At 44.4% G+C, this 22,008-nt stretch overlaps 1 non-coding gene and 1 pseudogene across 1 annotated transcript; both read left to right on the forward strand.

The window, feature by feature from the left end:
- Positions 1–9,945: 9,945 nt before the first annotated feature.
- LOC129811180 (small nucleolar RNA ACA64) lies at positions 9,946–10,072 on the forward strand. The gene has a single exon (XR_008752857.1). It is a non-coding gene; the product is annotated as a small nucleolar RNA ACA64 (small nucleolar RNA).
- A 6,326-nt stretch (positions 10,073–16,398) lies between these two features.
- Positions 16,399–19,266, forward strand: LOC129811142 (aquaporin-4-like; annotated as a pseudogene).
- Positions 19,267–22,008: the final 2,742 nt, after the last annotated feature.

Below are 22,008 nucleotides of genomic sequence, written 5' to 3' on the forward strand. Positions count from 1 at the left end.
AAGTGAGACCACCACCTCCGGGTCCCCTGACGCGGGGGAGTACAGTATATTCATAAGGCGTCTAATATTGAAAAACAAATGCCTATTTCTCACAAAGCCAGTCTGATCAGAGTGGTGCAGCGAGCCTTCCATTCTGATGGCTAAAAGCTTGGCTATGATTTTGTAATCACAATTTAAAAGCGAGATTGGGCGATAGGGTCCACATTCCAGGGGGTCTTTGTTTTTCTTTAATAGTAAAGAAATTGAAGCCTGATAAAGACTAGGCGGAAGCTTTGAGTTATTAAAGCACTCTGCAAATAATCGAGACAAGAATGGAATAAGCAGACCAGAAAAGTCCTGTAAAATTCAGTTGGAAAACCGTCCGGACCCAGTGATTTACCACTTTCATTGCGGACACTGCTGTTGCAATCTCCCCAGGTGTAAATTCTTCTTCTAGCCAGTCATGGGAGTCTGTATCAATTGAAGGCATAGTCAAGCCTTAAAGAATGAATCAATCAGCAAAGGGTCTTGAAGAGTTTCAGAGGTGTATAGCGCAGAGTAAAATTGTTTAAATTGATCATTGATCTCTTTATGTATAACTGTTGTGGCACCAGACAGGGTCCTTATTTGTGAGATTAAACGTGAGGCCTCAGATTTATGGATCTGATGTGCAAGTAGTTTACTGGCCTTGTCGCCTTGTTCATACACTCTGTATCGAGCTTGCAAGAGTAACTGTTCAGCTTGCCTGGTAGAAAGCTCATCAAATTCAGATTGGAGTAGTTGGAGCTCTTTATGTAGATCAGAGGAAGGATCCGTAGCATACTTCTCATCCAATGTGGCTATGGATTCGCTTAGGTCTCGAAGTTGCTGAGAGAGATCTCTGTTTTGGTTGGCTGTATAAGAAATAACTTGGCCACGTAGGTATGCTTTGAGAGACTCCCATATGGTAGAGCAGGACATCCCTGGCGTTGAATTAGTTTCTAGGAATAAGGGGATTTCAGAGGAAATTAAATTGACAAACTCCTTATCTGAGAGTAAAATGGGGTTAAGACGCCATTGATAACACATAGGAGGTCGCTGGGAAAACTCTAGTTCAAGCACTAATGGTGAATGGTCAGAAAAAACAATACTCTCGTTAGTACACTGCCGAAGGATAGGCAGAAGTTTTTTATCTAAAAAGATGTAATCAATGTGGGAGTATGTTTGATGAACATGAGAATAAAAGGAATACTGTCTGTCTGTAGGGTGTAGGAAACGCCAGGCCTCAAACATGGCATATTTCTGAAGAAAGGCTTGAATAAGTAGGGCACATTTAGATGGGCCTGTAGTTGTTCGTGAGGACTTGTCAAGAACTGGGGACATTGTACAGTTGAAATCCCCCCCTAAAATCAACAAATTGGAATCTAAATTGGGTATAGCAGATAAAAAGGAAGAAATGAAACTTGTGTCATCCCAATTGGGAGCATAAACACTAGCCAAAACAAGAGGGGTAGAAAACAGCTCACCAGTTACTATGACATATCATCCCTCAGGATCAGCAATAACCTCAGAAGCTACAAAGGGAGTAGATTTATCAACCAAAATGGCAGCACCCCTTGATTTACTATGAAAGTCAGAGTGGAACACTTGACCAACCCAGTCCTTACGCATGCTAAAATGCTCACCAGTCCTCAAGTGAGCCTCTTGTAGAAATGCAAAATTTGCATTCAAACCCTTTAAGTGTGTCAGCAACCTCTTACAAGCCTAAATAAAACATGTTCTCTTCGCACAGAATGTCTGTGAGAGTGCGGTGTTAAACCCAAACCCACAGTCCCGCTCTTTAAAGTCGTGTTTTGTGTTAGTGGATCAAGCAGCAAAATGAGAGAAAAATAAAAAAGTGAATCCCTTGTGCAAACGAAATTACAAAAGCACCACGTGTAGATGTATATAATTATATTCCCAGTCTTATAACAGGCATTGAGAGAGAAAATAAATCAAATGTATAAAGGCTCTCAACCAAAAACCTAATTTGAAGTAAGCAAATCATAGAAAGACAATCAACAAAATAAAAAAATATTTAAAAAACTGGATGGTGCCGTAGTAGTCGTTTGGCCTGCCCGAAAGCTGCGCACTGCCTGGAAACAGTGGGGGAGTAATCCTGGTAGATCGAGAAGCTCTGTCCTTGAAAGCTCAGAGTGGTATTGCGGGCTCGTCTGAGAATCTGCATCTTCTCATGGAAAAAGTGCACTCGAAGAATTATGTCACGGGGCCTCTCGATATCCCGGGGCTTTGGGCGCAGCGACCGGTGGGCACGATCAATCAAGGGCTTTTCATCTAAGAAACTAAATCCGTGGCTCGAGGCATTTCCACTGACTCTGGGACCGATACCAGTCTCAGGTTATTGCGGCGAGAGAATCCCTCTAAACTCACACAACTCTCCTGCACCTTTTTCAAATCCGCATCCAGGCATTTCACGTCAGCCTCCAGAAAGGTAGTTAAGTCGGAGACATTTGTAGCAGAGGTTTCCAGTGCTGCAATCGTTGTAGTGTGCAACTCTGTTGTTGTTCTGAGTGATGTGATTGCTGGCACTATCTCGTTTCACAGGATGGTTAGATCTGCTTTTAAAGTATCAGAAACCTCCTGTATTCGGGCCTGAATCGTAGCAACTACCTCCGTTTTCATTTCAAATATCTCAGTTTAGTAGTTTGATGGCCTCAAGAATGTTCATTTCAGCGCCGTCAGACCAAGCCGCACCCCCGGGTAAAGTGTGAGTCCCCGGGCCTTCAGACTCAGGAGAGGGCGGTGATGAGAGTGGGTCTTGTAGGCCGGGTTTTCGCAAAGTCATGTTTTTGGCCTTGTGTTTCGTCGACATGCTGACATTCGAAAGCAAAGTAGTCTTGGTTTTTACGGAAAGGGATCAACAAACGAATATTTGAAAACAAATACAGTTCTGCTGCAAAATTCACAGAAACTTTAAGATTACTGCGGGAGTAAACAGAAAACCCGTCAGTGTTACTTTTTATTATAATTTATTCCTTTAGTCTACTTGGTAAATATTTTCCTAACTCTTCTTGAACTGCACTGTTGGTTAAAGGCTTGTAAGTAAGCATTTCACGGAAAGGTCTAAACTTATTGTATTCGGCGCATGTGACAAATAAAGTTTGATATGATTTGATTCGATTTTGATTTGATGAATCACGCTTCACCATCTGGCAATCTGGGTTTGGTGGATGCCAGGACAACGCTACCTGCCCGACTGCATAGTGCCAACTGTAAAGTTTGGTGGAGGAGGAATAATGGTCTGGGGCTGTTTATCATGGTTCGGGCTAGTCCCCTTAGTTCCAGTAAAGGGAAATCTTACAGCATACAATGACATTCTAGATGATTCTGTGCTTCCAACTTTGTGGCAAAAGTTTGGGGAAAGCCCTTTCCTGTTTCAGCATGACAATGTCCTCGTGCACAAAGTAAGGTCCATATCAAAAAATGGTTTGTCGAGATCGTTGTGGAAAAACTTGAATGGCCTGCACAGAGCCCTGACCTCAACCCCACTGAACACCTTTGGGATGAATTGGAACGCTAACTGCGAGCCAAGCCTAATTGCCCAACATCAGTGCCCAACCTCACTAATGCTCTTGTAGCTTCATGGAAGCAAGTCCCTACAGCAATGTTCCTACTTCTAGTGGAAAGCCTTCCCAGAAGACTGGAGGCTGTTATAGCAAGCAAAGGGGAACCAACTCCATGTTAATACCCATCATTTTGGAATGAGATGTTTGACGAGCAGGTGTCCATATACTTTTGGTCATGTAGTGTATCAGAAAGGTGGGGATATGACCCAACAATGTCCCCAGTATGACATGTGTTTAAGAGTTAGTATTGCCAAATCATAAACTCCATTATGTTTGCTTGGCACCAAAGTACCCCCAGCTTCTGTCCTCCAAGCCTCATCCTTCTCTCAGCCAACCCAACTGTTTAAACACTTACCCCTAGTGTGTGTGCATTTGTGTGTTTGTGAGTGTGTGTGCCACTGTGTGTGTGTGTGGATGTGTGCGTTTGGAACGTGCGAGTCTGTGTGTTGTTCTGGCCCAGAGTCAGCCACCTGATTAGCCCACTGTAGGGTTGCAGGGAGAGAGAACATGTATGGTTTGATAATGACTGAATACTTAGACCCTTCATACACCATCAGGCCAGAAAAATAAAAAAGGATTCCTGCGATCATGGGGTATTTAATGACCATCATCTATGTAATGATGACAGGTCATTGATGATGTCTGAACAGGCATAGACTATCTAACTGCGGGGGTCAAAGGCAGTATGTGAGCTCGTTCATAGGACACTTTCTCTCTGTGGCTCACTGTTGCTATATGACTCTTTCTGTCAAGGTGGACTCCAAGAACTCCCTTTCAGATAAAGGCTGGAAGGCTTTGACCTCAGCATTTTGGGTTTCTTGAACAAGAATAACGTGTGATGAATGATCTTTTTTGTCCTATCCCTCCTTTCCCTTATCCCTCTCTCCTCTCTGAGAGTTCCACTAGAGCAACTACCATTGCCAAGCCACTCCACATGAAGGAGAGGGGCTCTGTTAGAGCTTGAAGATTGGAGAGAAGGGGAGGTAAAGGGTTTGATGGGACTAGAGAGGGGTGGAGGAGAACCTTCTCTCCCCACCATTCAGAGCCATTGATTTGGCTGACTGGACTTGCCTGTGTTTCTTCCTGTGGAACTTCACTCTTTCAGGAATCTGCAGCAGACATGAATGAGTAATGTGTCTTTGAGTCAATCTGTATACACACACCATTCAGACACACACTCAACAAGCCATGTAAACTGTGAAGCCCACATTGAACTGAAAACAGTCTTGATATACACACTGAAACGCATATTGAGCTCCTCAAACAGACAAAGAGAGCCTAGAAACAGCTGAATTCATATCTAAATAAACTCTGGATAAGTAGAGAATAAGATAGACTATTCTCTTACAAAGGGCAGCGTCTCTGTGTATTAGAGGAGAGAAAAGCAGAGTAAAGCTATGTGAACATTCGCTCCACATGGCAGAATCACTCATGGAAAATATCTCTCTCATCCACCGCTCTCTTCCCGCTCCCTTCTACAGTACATTTCTCACTCTCCCTCTCTCTCTCTCGCTCTCCCTCTCTCCCTCCCCCTTCTTTCTCTCTATCTCCTTTTCTCTCTTCATCTTGGTCTCTCTTTCTCCCTCTCTCTCTCCCTCTCTCCTCCTTCTTTCTCTCTCTCTCCCTCTTTCGCTCTCTCCTTCATACTCTCTGTCCCCCTCTCCACCTCACCATCTCTCTATCTTTTTCTACCTCTGTTTCTTTTTCCCCCTCTCTCTCGCTCTACTTCTGCCTCTCTCTCTTTCTCTCTCTCCATCTCTCTCTTCCTCATTCTCTGTCCTGTCAATGTTGGTTCTGCTCAAACTGTCTTTGTTTGTGTCCCTGGCTCCTCTAGAGGGGTGCAGCTGCACAGTGATGGAAAGGGGGGTGGTGTGGTGGGGTGTGGGAAACAGAATTTATATATTTTTGTTTAACTATTTAAAACTTGTTCTTGGTATTGTAGAATTGGTGTTGAGGTTCACGTATACTCGTTTTTTTGGCTCTGGTCTTACCTGGTTGCAGTAATATTATGTGGATGTTGTGTAACTATTTCAGCGTGAAGTTGGTTTGGAGCTGGTTTGAACTTCTCTGTGGTTACAGTGTAACCAGGAACATTGTGTTAGTAGAGGCCTTATCAGCATGTCCCATGACCCTCCCTCCCTCATCTCTGTTTCTACTACAAACACTGATGCCATACACTGGTGTCTGTCTGCTACCTTCAACTGATATAAGCAAAAAGTATTTTATTGTGGTGGCAGCATCATGTTATGAGTATACTTGTCACTGGCAAGAACTTGAGAGTTTGTCAGGATCAAAATAAATATAAATGTAGCAAAGCACAGGTTCAAAAGTTACAGGAAACCCTACCTCTGTCTTCTGAAAATCTAACACTGGAACAGAGTTGGACAATTACACAAATTGCCTGTCACGTTCCTGACCTGTTTTCCTTTGTTATGTATTTGTTTTAGTTGGTCAGGGCGTGAATTGGGTGGGTTAGTCTATGTTTTGTATTTCTATGTGGGGTTTTGTGTTCGGCCTGGTATGATTCTCAATTAGAGACAGGTGTGTATCGTTTGTCTCTGATTGAGAGTCATACTAAGGCAGCCAGGGTTTCACTGGTGTTTTGTGGGTGTTTGTTTCCTGTGTCAGTGTTTGGGCCACACAGGACTGTTTGAGGTTAGTCACGTTTGTTGTTTTGTATTTTGTAGTGTTTTCTTGTTATTTACATTAAACATGTACAATTACCAATCCGCATCTTGGACCGATCCATGCTCCTCCTCGTCTGAGGAGGAGAACGACATTGACAACCGTGACAGAAACACCCACCACAACAGGACCAAGCGGATTGAGGAAGGAAAGAAGGAACTAAAGCAATGGAGAGAAGAGGAATGGACTTGGGAGGAGATCCTGGACGGCAAAGGACCCTGGACTCAGCCAGGGGAATATCGCCGTCCCAAAGCGGAGCTGGAGGCAGCGAAAGTGGAGAGGCGGTTTTATGAGGCAAAGGCAAGGCAGAGTGGCTGGAAGCCCGAGAGGCTCACCCAAAAATTTATTGGGGGGGAGGCTAAAGGGGAGTGTGGCGAAGCCGGGTTGGATACCTGAGCCAACTCCCCGGGCTTGCCGTGGAGTGAGAGGGCGTCGTACTGGTCAGACACCGTGTTATGCGGTAAAGCGCACGGTGTCCCCAGTACGCGTGCTTAGCCCAGTGCGGGCTATTCCACCTTGCCGCACTGGGAGGGCTAGGTTGGGCATCGAGCCGGATGCCATGAAGCCGGCTCAACGTATCTGGCCTCCAGTACGTCTTCTCGGGCCGGTGTACATGGCACCAGCCTTACAGGTGGTGTCCCCGGTTCGCCTGCATAGTCCAGTGCAGGCTATTCCACCTCGCCGCACTGGCAGGGCTACGGGGATCATTCAACCTGATAGGGTTGGGGAGGCTCGGTGCTCAAGAGCACGTGTCCTCCTTCACGGTCCGGTATATCCGGCGCCACCTTCCCGCCCCAGCCCAGTACCACCAGTGCCTACACCACGCACCAGGCTTCCAGTGCATCTCCAGAGCCCTGTTCCTCCTCCCCGCACTCGCCCTGAGGTGCGTGCCCTCAGCCCGGTACCTCCAGTTCCGGCACCACGCATCAGGCCGATTGTGCGTCTCAGCCGGCCAGAGTCTGCCGTCTGCCCAGCGGTGCCTGAACTGCCCGGCTGCCCAACGCCGTCTGAGCCATCCGTCTGCCCAACGCCGTCTGAGCCATCCGTCTGCCCAACGCCGTCTGAGCCATCTGTCTGCCCAACGCCGTCTGAGCCATCTGTCTGCCCAACGCCGTCTGAGCCATCTGTCTGCCCAACGCCGTCTGAGCCATCTGTCTGCCCAGCGCCGTCTGAGCCATCCGTCTGCCAAGCGCCATCTGAGCCATCCGTCTGCCACGAGCCATTAGAGCCGTCCGTCAGTCAGGAGCCGCTAGAGCCGTCCGTTAGTCAGGAGCTGCCAGAGCCGCCAGCCAGTCAGGAGCTGCCAGAGCCGCCAGCCAGTCAGGAGCTGCCAGAGACGCCAGCCAGTCAGGAGCTGCCAGAGACGCCAGCCAGTCAGGAGCTGCCAGAGACGCCAGCCAGTCAGGAGCTGCCAGAGATGCCAGCCAGTCAGGAGCTGCCAGAGACGCCAGCCAGTCAGGAGCTGCCAGAGACGCCAGCCAGTCAGGAGCTGCCCTACAGTCATGAGCTGCCCTCCAGTCATGAGCTGCCCTCCAGTCATGAGCTAACCTCCAGTCATGAGCTGCCCTACAGTCATGAGCTGCCCTCCAGTCATGAGCTGCCCTCCAGTCATGAGCTGCCCTCCAGTCATGAGCTGCCCTACAGTCATGAGCTGCCCTACAGTCATGAGCTGCCCTATAGTCATGAGCTGCCCTATAGTCATGAGCTGCCCTACAGTCATGAGCTGCCACTCAGTCATGAGCTGCCACTCAGTCATGAGCTGCCTCTCAGTCCGGAGCTGCCACTCAGTCCGGAGCTGCTGCCCCTTCTCCCGGAGCTGCTGCCCCTTATCCCGGAGCTGCTGCCCCTTATCCCGGAGCTGCTGCCCCTTATCCCGGTGCTGCCCCTTATCCCGATGCTGCCCCTTCATTTAGGTGGGTTTAGTTGGAGGGTGGTCATTGGGCGGGGGATACGGAAGCGGGGAGTGACTATGGTGGGGTGGGGACCTCGCCCAGCGCCAGAGCCGCCACCGTGGACAGACGCCCACCCAGACCCTCCCCTAGACTTTGTGCTGGTGCGCCCGGAGTTCGCACCTTAAGGGGGGGGTTCTGTCACGTTCCTGACCTGTTTTCCTTTGTTATGTATTTGTTTTAGTTGGTCAGGGCGTGAATTGGGTGGGTTAGTCTATGTTTTGTATTTCTATGTGGGGTTTTGTGTTCGGCCTGGTATGATTCTCAATTAGAGACAGGTGTGTATCGTTTGTCTCTGATTGAGAGTCATACTAAGGCAGCTATGGTTTCACTGGTGTTTTGTGGGTGTTTGTTTCCTGTGTCAGTGTTTGGGCCACACAGGACTGTTTGAGGTTAGTCACGTTTGTTGTTTTGTATTTTGTAGTGTTTTCTTGTTATTTACATTAAACATGTACAATTACCAATCCGCATCTTGGTCCGATCCATGCTCCTCCTCGTCTGAGGAGGAGAACGACATTGACAACCTTAACATTGCCAAAGTCACACCAGAATGGCTTTCCAAGAGGTGTTGAGTGTTCCGGAATGGTCCAGTCTCAGTCCTGACCTAAATTTGCTTCAAGATCAGAGACAAGGTTGCAACTCTATATTAGGAAGGTGTTCCTAATGTTGGGTATATTCAGTGTATGTTGCCCTAAGAGTTGTGCAAAGTTGGTAGAATCTTATTCAAAAGGATTCACAGCTGTAATGGCTGACAAAAGTGCTTCCACCATGTCCTAACTGGGGTGGGAAGACATACGCAATCAAGACATCTTTGTTTTTTACTTGTAATTAAGAACATTTTCACTTAGAAAATGTACAGTAGCTTTTGTAGATCAGTAGGAAAAACATCTAATTGAATTAATGTTTTGATTTCATTTTAAGACAGCAAAATGTGAAAACTGTACAAAGGGTGTGTTGTCCTGAGAAAAGGATTCTCCAAGTCTGGCCTCTGACCGCAGAGAGAACTTTCACCTCGTTCAGAATTACTTCAAGCTATAACATGTGTTTGTGTTCATATCCTCGATAAGACTGAATTAATAAATGTAATGTAATATAATATCAAATATGGTATAAGATCACTGACACGTACCCCATGTCCTCCTGCTCTAACCTCTGACCCCTACCCACAGGTGTGTCTGCGTGGTCTCGGGGCCCAGGTGTGTGGGCTGTTTGTGGAGGTGGAGGGCGTTCAGTTTGGCCGTTGTCTAGATGCCCTGCTGCCCCTTATCGAGAAACATTTACTCTTTTACAAATCAAACTTTTAAGATATCAAAATATTTAAAAAGGTATTTTTCCAAAAGCATTATCAAAGCATGATGTAGGTATTTATCTTTTCATTACAATCTTATATACCTGTGCTAACAGCTGCTCTATATCTGTCTCTGTGTCATTGAGGAGGAGCAGGATGAGAAGGCAGCAGACAAACAGCAGTTCAGCTACCTGACCCTGGTCTTCAAACTCACCAAGGACTGTAGCCTCCTGGAGCTCAGCAAGCCTCAGGACACACTCACTAACATCCTGGTTAAGACACTACAATAGTACCTATAACCTGGTCCCAGATCTGTTTGTGCTGTCTTGCAATCTGTTTGTGCTGTCTTGTAGTTGCGACCATAGGAATTGGCACGACAGCACTAACAGCTCAGGGACCCAGCTTTACTACCTCTGGATATCATATCTGTGATGTGCGCCCAGTCTGAAAATCACCTCAGATATCTCAGATGTCTGGAGAGAGACAACTGGGCCTACAGTACTGTGGTACGTTACGTTTATTGCCTGCTCTGTACGGCAGTGTGATTAAACTCATGTGCCACAATTGTTCACCTGAAATGTCTATTTTTGCACGTTTCTCACCTCTTGCTCTTTGGGTCGATGATGATGATGGCTATGTAGAACTGTAGATCTACATCAATTCATCGATCATTTAATTGATTTCTCAAATAAATAGTTTACTCTCTGTACTGCTTGCTTACCCCTTGGTGAAATGGTGTAATATTTCCCTCCACCAGTTCATGTTGAGACCAACCTGTGCTTCCCCCACTGTTGGGTGTGGCTCACCGCCTCTCAGCTGTTTGGTCAGCTGTTTGCTGCCTACCGGCCGGACCAGCTATCAGCCCACTGGAGGGAGGACACCACAGAGGAGGGCAGTGCCAACAACACCACAGAGGAGGGCAGTGCCAACAACACCACAGAGGAGGGCACTGCCAACAACACCACAGAGGAGGGCAGTGCCAACAACACCACAGAGGAGGGCAGTGCCAACAACACCACAGAGGAGGGCAGTGCCAACAACACCACAGAGGAGGGCAGTGCCAACAACACCACAGAGGAGGGCAGTGCCAACAACACCACAGAGGAGGGCAGTGCCAACAACACCACAGAGGAGGGCAGTGCCAACAACACCACAGAGGAGGGCAGTGCCAACAACACCACAGAGGAGGGCAGTGCCAACAACACCACAGAGGAGGGCAGTGCCAACAACACCACAGAGGAGGGCAATTCCAACAACACCACAGAGGAGGGCAGTGCCAACAACACCACAGAGGAGGGCAGTGCCAACAACACCACAGAGGAGGGCAGTGCCAACAACACCACAGAGGAGGGCAGTGCCAACAACACCACACAGGAGGGCAGTGCCAACAACACCACAGAGGACGGCAATTCCAACATTCCTTTCTACCAGCCTGGACAAGAATGTGACACACCACTTCACATAATCATATTTATCCTGCTACAAAAGATTCTGGTGTAATCAAGATAGGGAGGACAGAAAAAGTAATTGATAAACCTATCTCCCCTGTCCCTCAGATGAGAGTGCTAGTCCTGTCCATTCATCATCAGCTCCAGTCTAAATACCTAGACATGTCTACAGGAGAATAGGTAAAGACTGTGCTGTTACTCTGATCATGATGTAAACACAAACAATTGTGGTCCGGGTGTCAAACATCAGGGTTATGGGCCTCCCGGGTGGCGCAGTGGTCTAGGGCACTGCATCGCAGTGCTAGCTGCGCCACCAGAGTCTCTGGGTTCGCGCCCAGGCTCTGTCGCAGCCGGCCGCGACCGGGAGGTCCGTGGGGCGACGCACAATTGGCATAGCGTCGTCCGGTTAGGGAGGGTTTGGCCGGTAGGGATATCCTTGTCTCATCGCGCTCCAGCGACTCCTGTGGCGGGCCGGGCGCAGTGCGCGCTAACCGAGGGGGGCGGGTGCACGGTGTTTCCTCCGACACATTGGTGCGGCTGGCTTCCGGGTTGGAGGCGGCTGTGTTAAGAAGCAGTGCGGATGGTTGGGTTGTGCTTCGGAGGACGCATGGCTTTCGACCTTCGTCTCTCCGGAGCCCGTACGGGAGTTGTAGCGATGAGACAAGATAGTAATTACTAGCGATTGGATACCACAAAAATTGGGGAGAAAAGGGGAGAAAATAAAAAAAATTCAAAAAAAAAAATTTTTTTTAAAGAAACCATCAGGGTCATATTAATTTGTCACGAATGGAAGAAAATAGACTGGAAAAGGAGTGACAACCCAAACTTGTCCAATGTGAAAAAAACTTGTCCAATGTTTTTGTTTTACTTTATGAAAATCTTATGCTGCAGTGTGCCCTCGTGAATACAACTGAGTCAGTAAAACAACAAGGACCAAGACACACTTCATATAATTCATTAAAAATGCCTTATTTTAAACGCATACAGGAAAAAATACATACAAAATGTAGTTTTAGATAAATGTTTGGGGATACATGTGAAATATAAAAAACTGCCCAAATAATTATATTTAATACATTTGAAATACATTCCAGCATATATTACAGAATTACAGTGCCTTCGGAAACTATTCAGACCCCTTGACTTTTTCCACATTTTGTTACGTTACAGCCTTATTCTAAAATTAGTTTAAAAAAATGTAATCCTCACCACACACAATACCCCATAATGACACGGACTTGAACCGGATCGATCATCTCTCTGGAGAGACCTGAAAATAGCTGTGCAGCAACACTCCCCATCTAACCTGAGAGAGCTTGAGAGGATCTGCAGAGAAGAATGAGAGAAGCTCCCCAAATACTGGTGTGCCAAGCTTGTAACGTCATACCCAAGAAGACTCGATGCTGTAATCGCTGCCAAAGGTGCTTCAACAAAGTACTGAGTAAAGGGTCTGAATACCTATGTAAATGTGATATTTCAGGTTTTTATTTTTAATACATTTGCAAAAAAATCTAAACTTGTTTTTGCTTTGTCATTATGGGGTATTGTGTGATTAGGGGGAAAAACTATTTAATACATTTTAGAATAAGACTGAAATGTAACAAAATGTGGAAAAAGTAAAGGGGTCTGAATACTTTCCAAAGGCACTGTATTTCACAATATATGTTAAATATATCAGAAAATGTATTTCATGTATTTCAAAATACATTCTGAAAAACATTAAAGAATATATTTTCAAATGTATTAATTGATAAATTTGGTCAATATATATTTTGATGTATTTGGAAATGTTTTGTAAAATATATTCGAACATGCATTTAAATGTATTTGTAAGAAATATATTTTAAATAAAAATGTAGGGCAAATATACAAAATTGGCCAAATCATACTGTAAAGAAATGCTGACCGTCTTAACAATGAAACTTTAGTACTTTAGTGCGCTCTTGGGTATCACATGCACTTCTATCCAACTAGCTCTCACAGTCTAACATCAGAATTAGACTGTCGTCCATGTTTCTACAACGTCAAATTTCGACATTGCAAACATCAAATGTCAGTGTTTAACTATAAGATAGGAATTAACTCTGAAGGTTAGAGTTAAGTTTTGGGACATCTCAAATATCTCAAAAACAACTTTCTATCACTGGATTCAAACTTGCAACATTAACCCTTACCTTAACCAGACGTTCATCCATGTTTGTCAAATGTCAAATTTAGAAGTTGTCGCAAACGTCGAATTTCTAAGTGTTTAAGAATAAGTTTAGTCATTAACTCTGAATGGTTAAGGTAAGGGTTAAGGTTTGGGATAGGCTTAAAACAAATATCTAAAAAATTACTTTATATTGCTGGATTTGAACTTTCAACCTTTAGAATCAAAGGCAGATGCTCAAGCATCCACGATCCCCATCCACATCACCCTAGCAAAACTGAAACCTATTTGTAGGTAAGAGCGCTCACTGTTGCCCCTAGTGGCTGGTTTCCACATCATCTCCCAAAATCCTCAGACATGGATAGACATCAATTGCTGACTTGTATCACAGGTGACATGGCTGCTTATGTCAGTCTCATTAAGACTGCAGGACTGGTATGTACATGCTTAACCCTTAATTAAAGAACACAACATGACATATTAACTGGCATGACAATCCTTCTCATGGGAGGCCAAAACGCAATAAGACAACGCCATGCCCCCAACAAGCCATGCCTCTGAGTCTTCTAATAGCCTTTCGCTAAAATATATTTTGTCAAAATTATTTTTTATTGTACTTGACACATACCAAAAGCACTAACATGTGGTTATATGCATTTAAATTCAAAAAAGATTACTACAATCAATGGTAGTCATGTAGTCAGTCATGTAGTGACTCCATAGCTGTGTTCAAATACTCATACTAAACACACTAATCGTACTATTTGTGACGTAAATTGAGTATATAGTATGCTTATTGGTCATAGTATGGATGTAGTTAGTAATTTAGCAATTCAATTGTTGCCAGCAGCACAGTTACAGTTACCAACACTCTGGATAACATGAAAAAAATAAAATGGTCAGAGTGAGGTGTTCTCTCATTTGTGTCTGGAAGTAGCTAGCCAGTTAGCTTGGTTGTTTGACAGCCGTTGAGAGGTCAGAACACTCAGATCAACCCTACTCCTCAGCCAGAGCGTTCAACATGCGCTCCTAGAGGGAAAAGTGCAGAATTTGCGAAAGGACAATCTGACAACGCCCTGAATTTACAAATGCCCAGAGCACTCTCTGGCACTCCAGATTGAATATACGAATACACACCTGAAGTCTAGCTAGTAATTTGTTATGCTAACAAGCTAGCAAGAGGATGCATAGCAACAGCATCAACTTCGGGCAGACAGAGTACGCTCAACTGAAAGTATACCGTTTGTTTACAATATTTTTCATTACACAGAAAGTCAAAAAAGTATGTTTTTTACATCCATTGTGAATGACAACATTCATCTCTCAATGCGAAAAATCTTTCCAACACTCCTCCTCCATAACCACCAAGCCTCGGTGTAAAAGAGAACATTGTCATGCTCTGATCCCATATCTCTACATAGTTTTGCGAACAGGCATGCACGCAGTGGATGTGGTTTGATGTAGTTTACAATCAAAGTTACCGGCTGCAGTATATCTCAGAGTTCTGTGCTCAGCTCGTTTGTTGCTCTTAATGTATCATACAATGAAAATTGCAGAGTGAGACACATTTGTAACTAGATTGCAGGGGCTTGCCCGCCGTCCTGCCATAGATGGAGCCCCATCTGTGCAAAAGCCCACTATTTGATCCCATATGGAATCTGCTTTTCGTCAATATAGCCACACAGCACACTGAACTGAGCTAGGCTGAAACACCTGCATTTTAGAGCTGCCTTAATCAAGAAATCAAAAAAGATTTTTGTTCCCAAGACATTTGAGCTCCTCGTTGTAGATGTGTCCATAAACCAGAATACATGTGTATTTGTTTCTGGGATTTACCGCCCCCTGCTGCCACTGCGAATGCGATTGGTGCTATATCCAAGTGTTTAAAGCCTTTCTTTTTTCCTCCGAGTTGGTCATTTTGGGATTTGAATCTGGATTGGCTGTACCCGGCCTCAGATCAATTTAAGAGACACTGATGTGAAGTGGATTTAACAAGTGTTTTTTACACTCAGTGTATATAATATATTTTATTACTATTTTGATTTAAAAATACACCTCCCCAAAACACCCCACCCTGGTGGACACACAAAAGCTAACAAACAAGAAATGACCCTAACAAACTACAAAAGGACATAAACAGGAATGACATAAATAAACACAAAAAAAACAATAAATACAACTCATCAAACAAAACAAAACAACTACTATTTGGCTGGCGATCAGGAGCACCTTTCCTTTGTTTATGAAATCAGACCATCCGTCTTGACATGTTATGTGGTCCCACTTATTAGTAAAATCTTGAGACCTTACACTTTCTTTTGCAATCAATCCTTCTAGTGTATAATAGTGTTTGAATAGTAGTGTTATTTTGAAAGCATCCAATACTAGCATATTTGTTTTTTGAGTTTTAAAATGAAAACCTTCCCCAGCAGAATTAAGAGATTGTATATCGTTTTGCAAATAGAAAATATTTCCATAAAAAAGCGGATTAGAACTAGAACGTCAGCGAAACTCGGAATGCATCATTATGGATAAATAGAGGCTATTATAATCAGCAATCTGTCTGTTCTCTGTCCAAACTGAGCAGTATATCAGCAGTGAGGGGATGTTGATGGATACACCTGAAACATCCTCAGAATCAGAGGCATCACCTTTATAAACAGGGCAATGCATAGCCACATTTGTTGTTTGGTGTAAATTAAACAAATATTTCTAAACTACCAGTGAGTGAAGCTGGATGGCTTTCCTCCTCTCTCTCTCTCTCTCTCTCTCTCTCTCTCTCTCTCTCTCTCTCTCTCTCTCTCTCTCTCTCTCTCTCTCTCTCTCTCTCTCTCTCTCTCTCTCTCTCTCCTTCACCTTACTCTCTCTCTCTCTCTCCTTCACCTTACCCCCTCTCTCCTCTCTCTCTCTCTCTCTCCTTCACCTTACTCTCTCTCTCTCTCTCTCTCTCTCTCCTTCACCTTACCCCCTCTCTCCTCTCTCTCTCTCTCTCTCCTTCACCTTACACTCTCTCCCCCCCCCCCTCTCTCTCTCTCTCTCTCTCTCTCTCTCCTTCACCTTACCCTCTCTCTCCTCTCTCTCTCTCTCCCCCTCCCCTCTCTCTTCTCTCTCCCCCATCCATTCATCCTCTTTCCTCTCTGTCCCTCATCCTATCTCCTCTCTTTCCCTCATCCTCTCTCCTCTCTCTCCTCTTATCAGGACGTGTTGGTCCCGGTGTGTGTGTCCTTGCTGTACCAACCAGTGCCGATCCATCTCCTCTCCCTCCTGGCCTGCATGTTGTCATAGAGACAGGGTCATGGCCGCCTTCAAGGGGATCTTGACACAGGAGTTCTGGCGTTGCATGGGGGCGGAGTTCCTAGCCATGATAATCTTTATCCTCCTCAGCCTGGGTTCCACCATCAACTGGGTGGCTGAGGAGCACCCACTCTGACCTAGTCCTCATCTCCCTCTGCTTCGGAATCAGCATCGCCACCCTGGTCAAGTGTTTTGGACACATCAGTGGAGCCCATATTAACCCTGCGGTGACCGCAGCCATGGTGGTAACCCAGTGACTCAGCCTGGCCAAGGCAGTGTTTTACCTCCTGGCACAGTGTCAGGGAGCAGTGGTGGGTGCAGCTGTGCTCTACGGGGTTACTCCAGATGTTGTCAGGAGCGAGATGGGCGTCACATCAGTAAGAAGGAAGGGAGACAGAGTCTGAACTTTAACCTTGATTAGTTGTCATGTTAGTTGTCATCATCACTAAAGAGGAACTCAAAGTTTAAGTTGTTATGGGTAGTCATTGTCCGAGTCTAAAATGGCACACTATTCCCTACATAGTGCACTACTTTTAATCAGAGTCCTATGGGCCCTGGTCAAATGTTGGCCTGGGATAAAACCAGTATCACGATACATGTTAGTATCGTGGCAAGGAAACAAAACAAAAACAGGAAGCGGATTTAACTTCTTTAGGAAAAGAGCCCTAATGTTGGAAACAGACATCATTATGTTGTCATCCAGAGTCACATGTATTTATTTTCCCAGCTATAGCATACTATATTTTACATACAGCAGGTTTTTAAAGGACTAAAGAGTTTTTTCATTTTTGCCATATGTCCCGGCTCTAGTCAAAAGTAATGCACTACACAGGGAAAGGGGTGGCATTTGGGATTTAGCCCTTGTCCTCAAGTCTACTGCACGTACCTTACATCCTGTCTTGTTTGCTAACCAAGGTCTTGTGACTCTCCCCAGGTGAACACCAGTATCTCTGTGGGCCATGCCCTGGTTGTAGAACTCTTCATCACCTTGGAACTCATCTTACCATGTTCGCCACCTGTGACCCCAAATGCAGAGACCTGAAGGGCTCAGCTGCCCTGGCAATCGGCTTCTCTGTCTACATCGGACACCTGTTCGCTGTGAGTAGTACCTCAGATAGCCAACAGAGCTTGCCACTGTCATGACGTTGGCCTGTGGGTAAGGTTTATGACCCCCCCCATAAATACCTTTCTGCCCTCTCTCTCTTGACTCTACTGAAGGACTCTTGAATAGCCTTTGCTAAACATAGAGAGTCTGGGAACATCAAACGGTGGGGGGAAAGGAACCATATTTCGGTAATCCAACCAGTGGAAAATATGCATTGGTACTTAATGAATATGATGTCAGTTCGGTTGTCATCTGAGACATTATGACTGATGACAGGACGACATAAACTGTATCTGGGAAAGTCTACACATTCTAGTTATCAGATTCACATGGAATTGTTGTGCAACTTAAATGTTTAAATATAAAACTATTTGTGAAAAGATGAAATGTCATTTTAGCTTCCAAATGAGAGAATTGGGTTTTCATAAGGTTAGAGCTCTGCTCAATCAGTGGCCCGCCCCTGTGAAGAGACATGGGTTATAAACTATGAAACACACCCTTCTCTCTCTCCACTATATAAGCCCTTGACGAAAATGTAACCTCCTGTTCCGAGTACGCGAGGCCTGCAGCCTCTGCGTTAAAAGGGCAAATAACTTGCTGTTCCGGGTACATTAGGATGACGATCCGATGTCAGAATGGTTCAAGATAATAACTACAGAACGAAGCCAACCTCAGCGTGAGCTTTGGTTGCGAATGGTATGAACTTTGAACTCTTATTCACTACAGAAGTGATACCTCCTAGCCGTTGAGTTAGCAGCGGCCGCTGTAAATGTGGGCTAGGAAAGGACGGACGACGTATCCAGTCTAACACACAACGACAATACTACACGTATCCAATTTACCACCAGTGACATTCTTCCGAGGACAGGAAAATCTCTGTTGGCCAACACGGCCAGCATCTACGACCAACCTACCGAAGCGCAGCTCAGAGTAAATATTTATTGCATTTTCCTTTTCCAAATGGGCGGTAATTTAGAATGCATAAGATACTGTATTTACAATAGCACAGCTTCTCCCTTTGTTCCTCAGTCTTCCCGCTCTTTCACTCAAACCCAACCCCCTTTCTTTGTGTAACCAGCTGTCATATCTGTTCCGTCCGCTAGGGACGTTTTCCTTTATGACATAATTTGTAATCAAGGTATGATTCATTCTGTGTACATGTAATTCTGTGTGATTAGTTAGGTATTTAGTAAATAAATAATTAAACCCAATTTTGTATTGCTGATTCAACTTGTTAGTCAGGGTTCGTGAAGATAACCAAGAATTCTATGGTGTTCAGAGGAGTCTGAAAAAAGGTGATGATTAAATATTGACTGCTATTGATGTAAAATATTAATAGGTCTTTCAGAGTTTATTCGGAAGATAACAGCTCTATAAACACTCTTACATGGTGCCCCGACTTTCTAGTTAATTACATTTACATGATTAGCTCAATCAGGTAATATTAATTACAGAGAAAGGATTTTATAGAATAACATGTCATATCACTTAATCCGGCATAGCCAAAGACACGACACCACTCTTCATCAGTCAACAAACCCTAACCCTAGCACTAACTCTAGCCCCTAAACCTAACCCAAGCCGTAGGTATCACTACTCTAATCTAAGCCCTCTGGTTGGAATGTCCCAATTAGTATATGTGTGTAATATCTCTCCTCTGTTTAGCTTCCCTACACTGGTGCCAGTGTGAACCCTGCTCGATCATTCGGACCTGCCATGGTCACCTGGAGCTGGGAGAACCACTGGGTAAGAGTGAACAAATGAAACACAATGCACAGAACCACATACAACCATATACAACCATACACAACCACACACAACCTACACACAACCATACACAACCACACACAACCTACACTCAACCACATGAAATCCCTGAAACCCAACCACGCACATCCTCTCTCACAACTTCACTCAACCACACAGGGGTAGATTCATACAACCACAATCACAAAAACATTGACGCAATGCACAACCACACAAAAGCTGTATAAACTGCACACATTACCCTATGTGTTTACACACACAAAGAGAGAGCTCAAGCAGATAATTTAGTGGTTTCATGCATTGTGTGAATACAAATGTATGGTAAATAATGTATTGTAATATTTTGGAGTCACAGTAAAAGTGACTCCAAAGTGGCACAATATATTATTTACCATTCATTTCTATTGGGAACAAAATAATCTGAAACATACCCAAAACAAACAGCAAAACAAACAGCAAATGCATCTAACAAGTTTGTAGAGTCACAAGCTTGATGTAATCATTGTCATTGCGTGCTAGGAATATGGGACAAAATACTCCAATTTATATAAGTGAATTTTCCCTAATTCTTTTGGTCCCCTAAAATGAGGGGACTATGTACAAAAAGTGGTGTAATTTCTAAACGGTTTAACGGTTTATGGATGAAAATACCCTCAAATTAAAGCTGTCAGTCTGCACTTTTAGCTCATAGTCATTGTATAATTTCAAATCCAAAGTGCTGGAATACCGTGTGTCACTGTCCCAAGACTTTTGGAGCTCACTGTAGAAACAGACTCAGCCCTAAGACTCACAGCACCAGTCTTCTTTCAGTGCACGTGGTGAAGTCTCTACCCTCTCTGCTGAGTGGCTCTCTCTTCATCTTTCTATTCTTATTGGCCTGAACGATTCTCCAATAGATAACATATTGAGTCACTAACTTTATATGTAATATGTGTATAAAAAGACAGGGATGTGACAGGGTGGCTTAGAGAGATTTATTCTACTTTTATACTACTGTGTTTATTTCAACTGTTTCACTGTCTCCCTTCCTTTAGATTATTGCTATTGTCCTCCCCTCCTATCCCTCTCTCACAAACATATTTAATCACACACACAAACACACTGATCTTCCTCTGTTTTAAGTGAATAGTATAATTGATAAAATTATTCTTTGAAGAGAACAATGATTATTGCTCAGCCAGAAGGATTAAGCTGTTTCGTGCTGTTTTTACATAGTTAATATTGTTGTAATGGATAAGACCTCATGTTGGACATATCTCTTGAATTTTATATCAGTTGTCTTTCCACTGAGCTATGCTGCAGTATACTGAGGTACCTCATCACTTTTAATGTGAACTGGCCGATGGATTGGGTGATTTGTTGATTGATTAATTGATTTATTCGTTTAGCAAAATGATTCATAATCGAGAGTATGCTTTCCCTAACCCACCGCTATCAGATACAGTGTTTTCCTAAACAAATCCCCTGCGTTTGAGGCTCTAAGTGGAACTGAAGTTTGATCAATGTTAAGGTGTACTTACCACTTTCTAACAGCAGAGGACACCTCAGGAAAGGATTGACAGGCTTTCAAGTTTTTGAAAGCACAAGCATGTGCATGCAATGTGCATGCATGAGTGTTTTCTGTGTGTCTGTGAGCACACGTGTTGTGCGTGCATTTATGTTAGTGTACCGTAGGCCAGTCCCAGGACAGTGCTTAGTAAACTGTTATGTTGGTACAGTGGAGTCCCTCTCTCCTCAAAGAGCTCTGTGTTCTATCCGGTGGCTATCTATTACAATTTTAAGTATAATTGCTCCATTTAAATTTACTGGAGGGAGAAAAAACACAATTATTCTCATTTAAATTAATTGACCAGAGTAACAAGACACAGACATACTGTAGTTGTCCACAAATACCACAAGGACATAGAGACAGGGACATAGAAAGTGCTAACTATGTCAATACCTTGTTCTGTTGCTGGACATTCTGTCAATGAGGGAGATGTTTAGCCTCAGAATGTGAGGGAAATCACACAGCCAGATTGTACTGTGAATGGGAGGATTCAGATGACACGCCTGAAGGAGAATAAAACAGGGCAGGCTGATTACACACAGCGATGCGCTCCCCTTGTTCTGATGAGTACCTCCCCTGAGGAAGTTTAAATACGAAGTATTATTGATGTCTGACTGACTGACTGGTCTTGAATATTTAGAAAATTTGTGGTGGAATACCACAGGAGACCAATCAAACAAGACATGCCGGAAGGTGCGCCCAGCCTACAGTCTCCCTGTCTGTGGCTTCTCATCATCAACAGATCAGATCACCAAAACACTGCAATACTAACACAAAGTCACCACAACCATTGAGAGATCCTCAAAGTTGACACAATCATACTCATCAGTGTGCTGGTAGTTAGGGACCATATCCTCCCTTCAGTGGTAACAGGGACCAAATTATCCACAGGTGGTGCACCGTTGTCAGGACAGTAACCACTACTATAGGGCTGGGTGACCAAGGTGATACTAACTCACTCAGAGAACTGTTACCACACAACTGTAAGAAAACAACCCAGTCAGAATAGAGTTGCTGATAATAGCTCATTATGGCACTCTCTCCCAATCTCTATTTCACTGCCTCTCCATTCTCTCTCCTACTTTCCTGTGTCTGTTGTTCACCCTTCCTCTCCATTCTCTCTCCTTCTACTTTCCTGTGTCTGTTGTTCACCCTTCCTCCCCATTCTCTCTCCTTCTACTTTCCTGTGT

Source organism: Salvelinus fontinalis, chromosome 14, assembly GCF_029448725.1.
Source record: "Salvelinus fontinalis isolate EN_2023a chromosome 14, ASM2944872v1, whole genome shotgun sequence".
NCBI lineage: Eukaryota > Metazoa > Chordata > Actinopteri > Salmoniformes > Salmonidae > Salvelinus > Salvelinus fontinalis.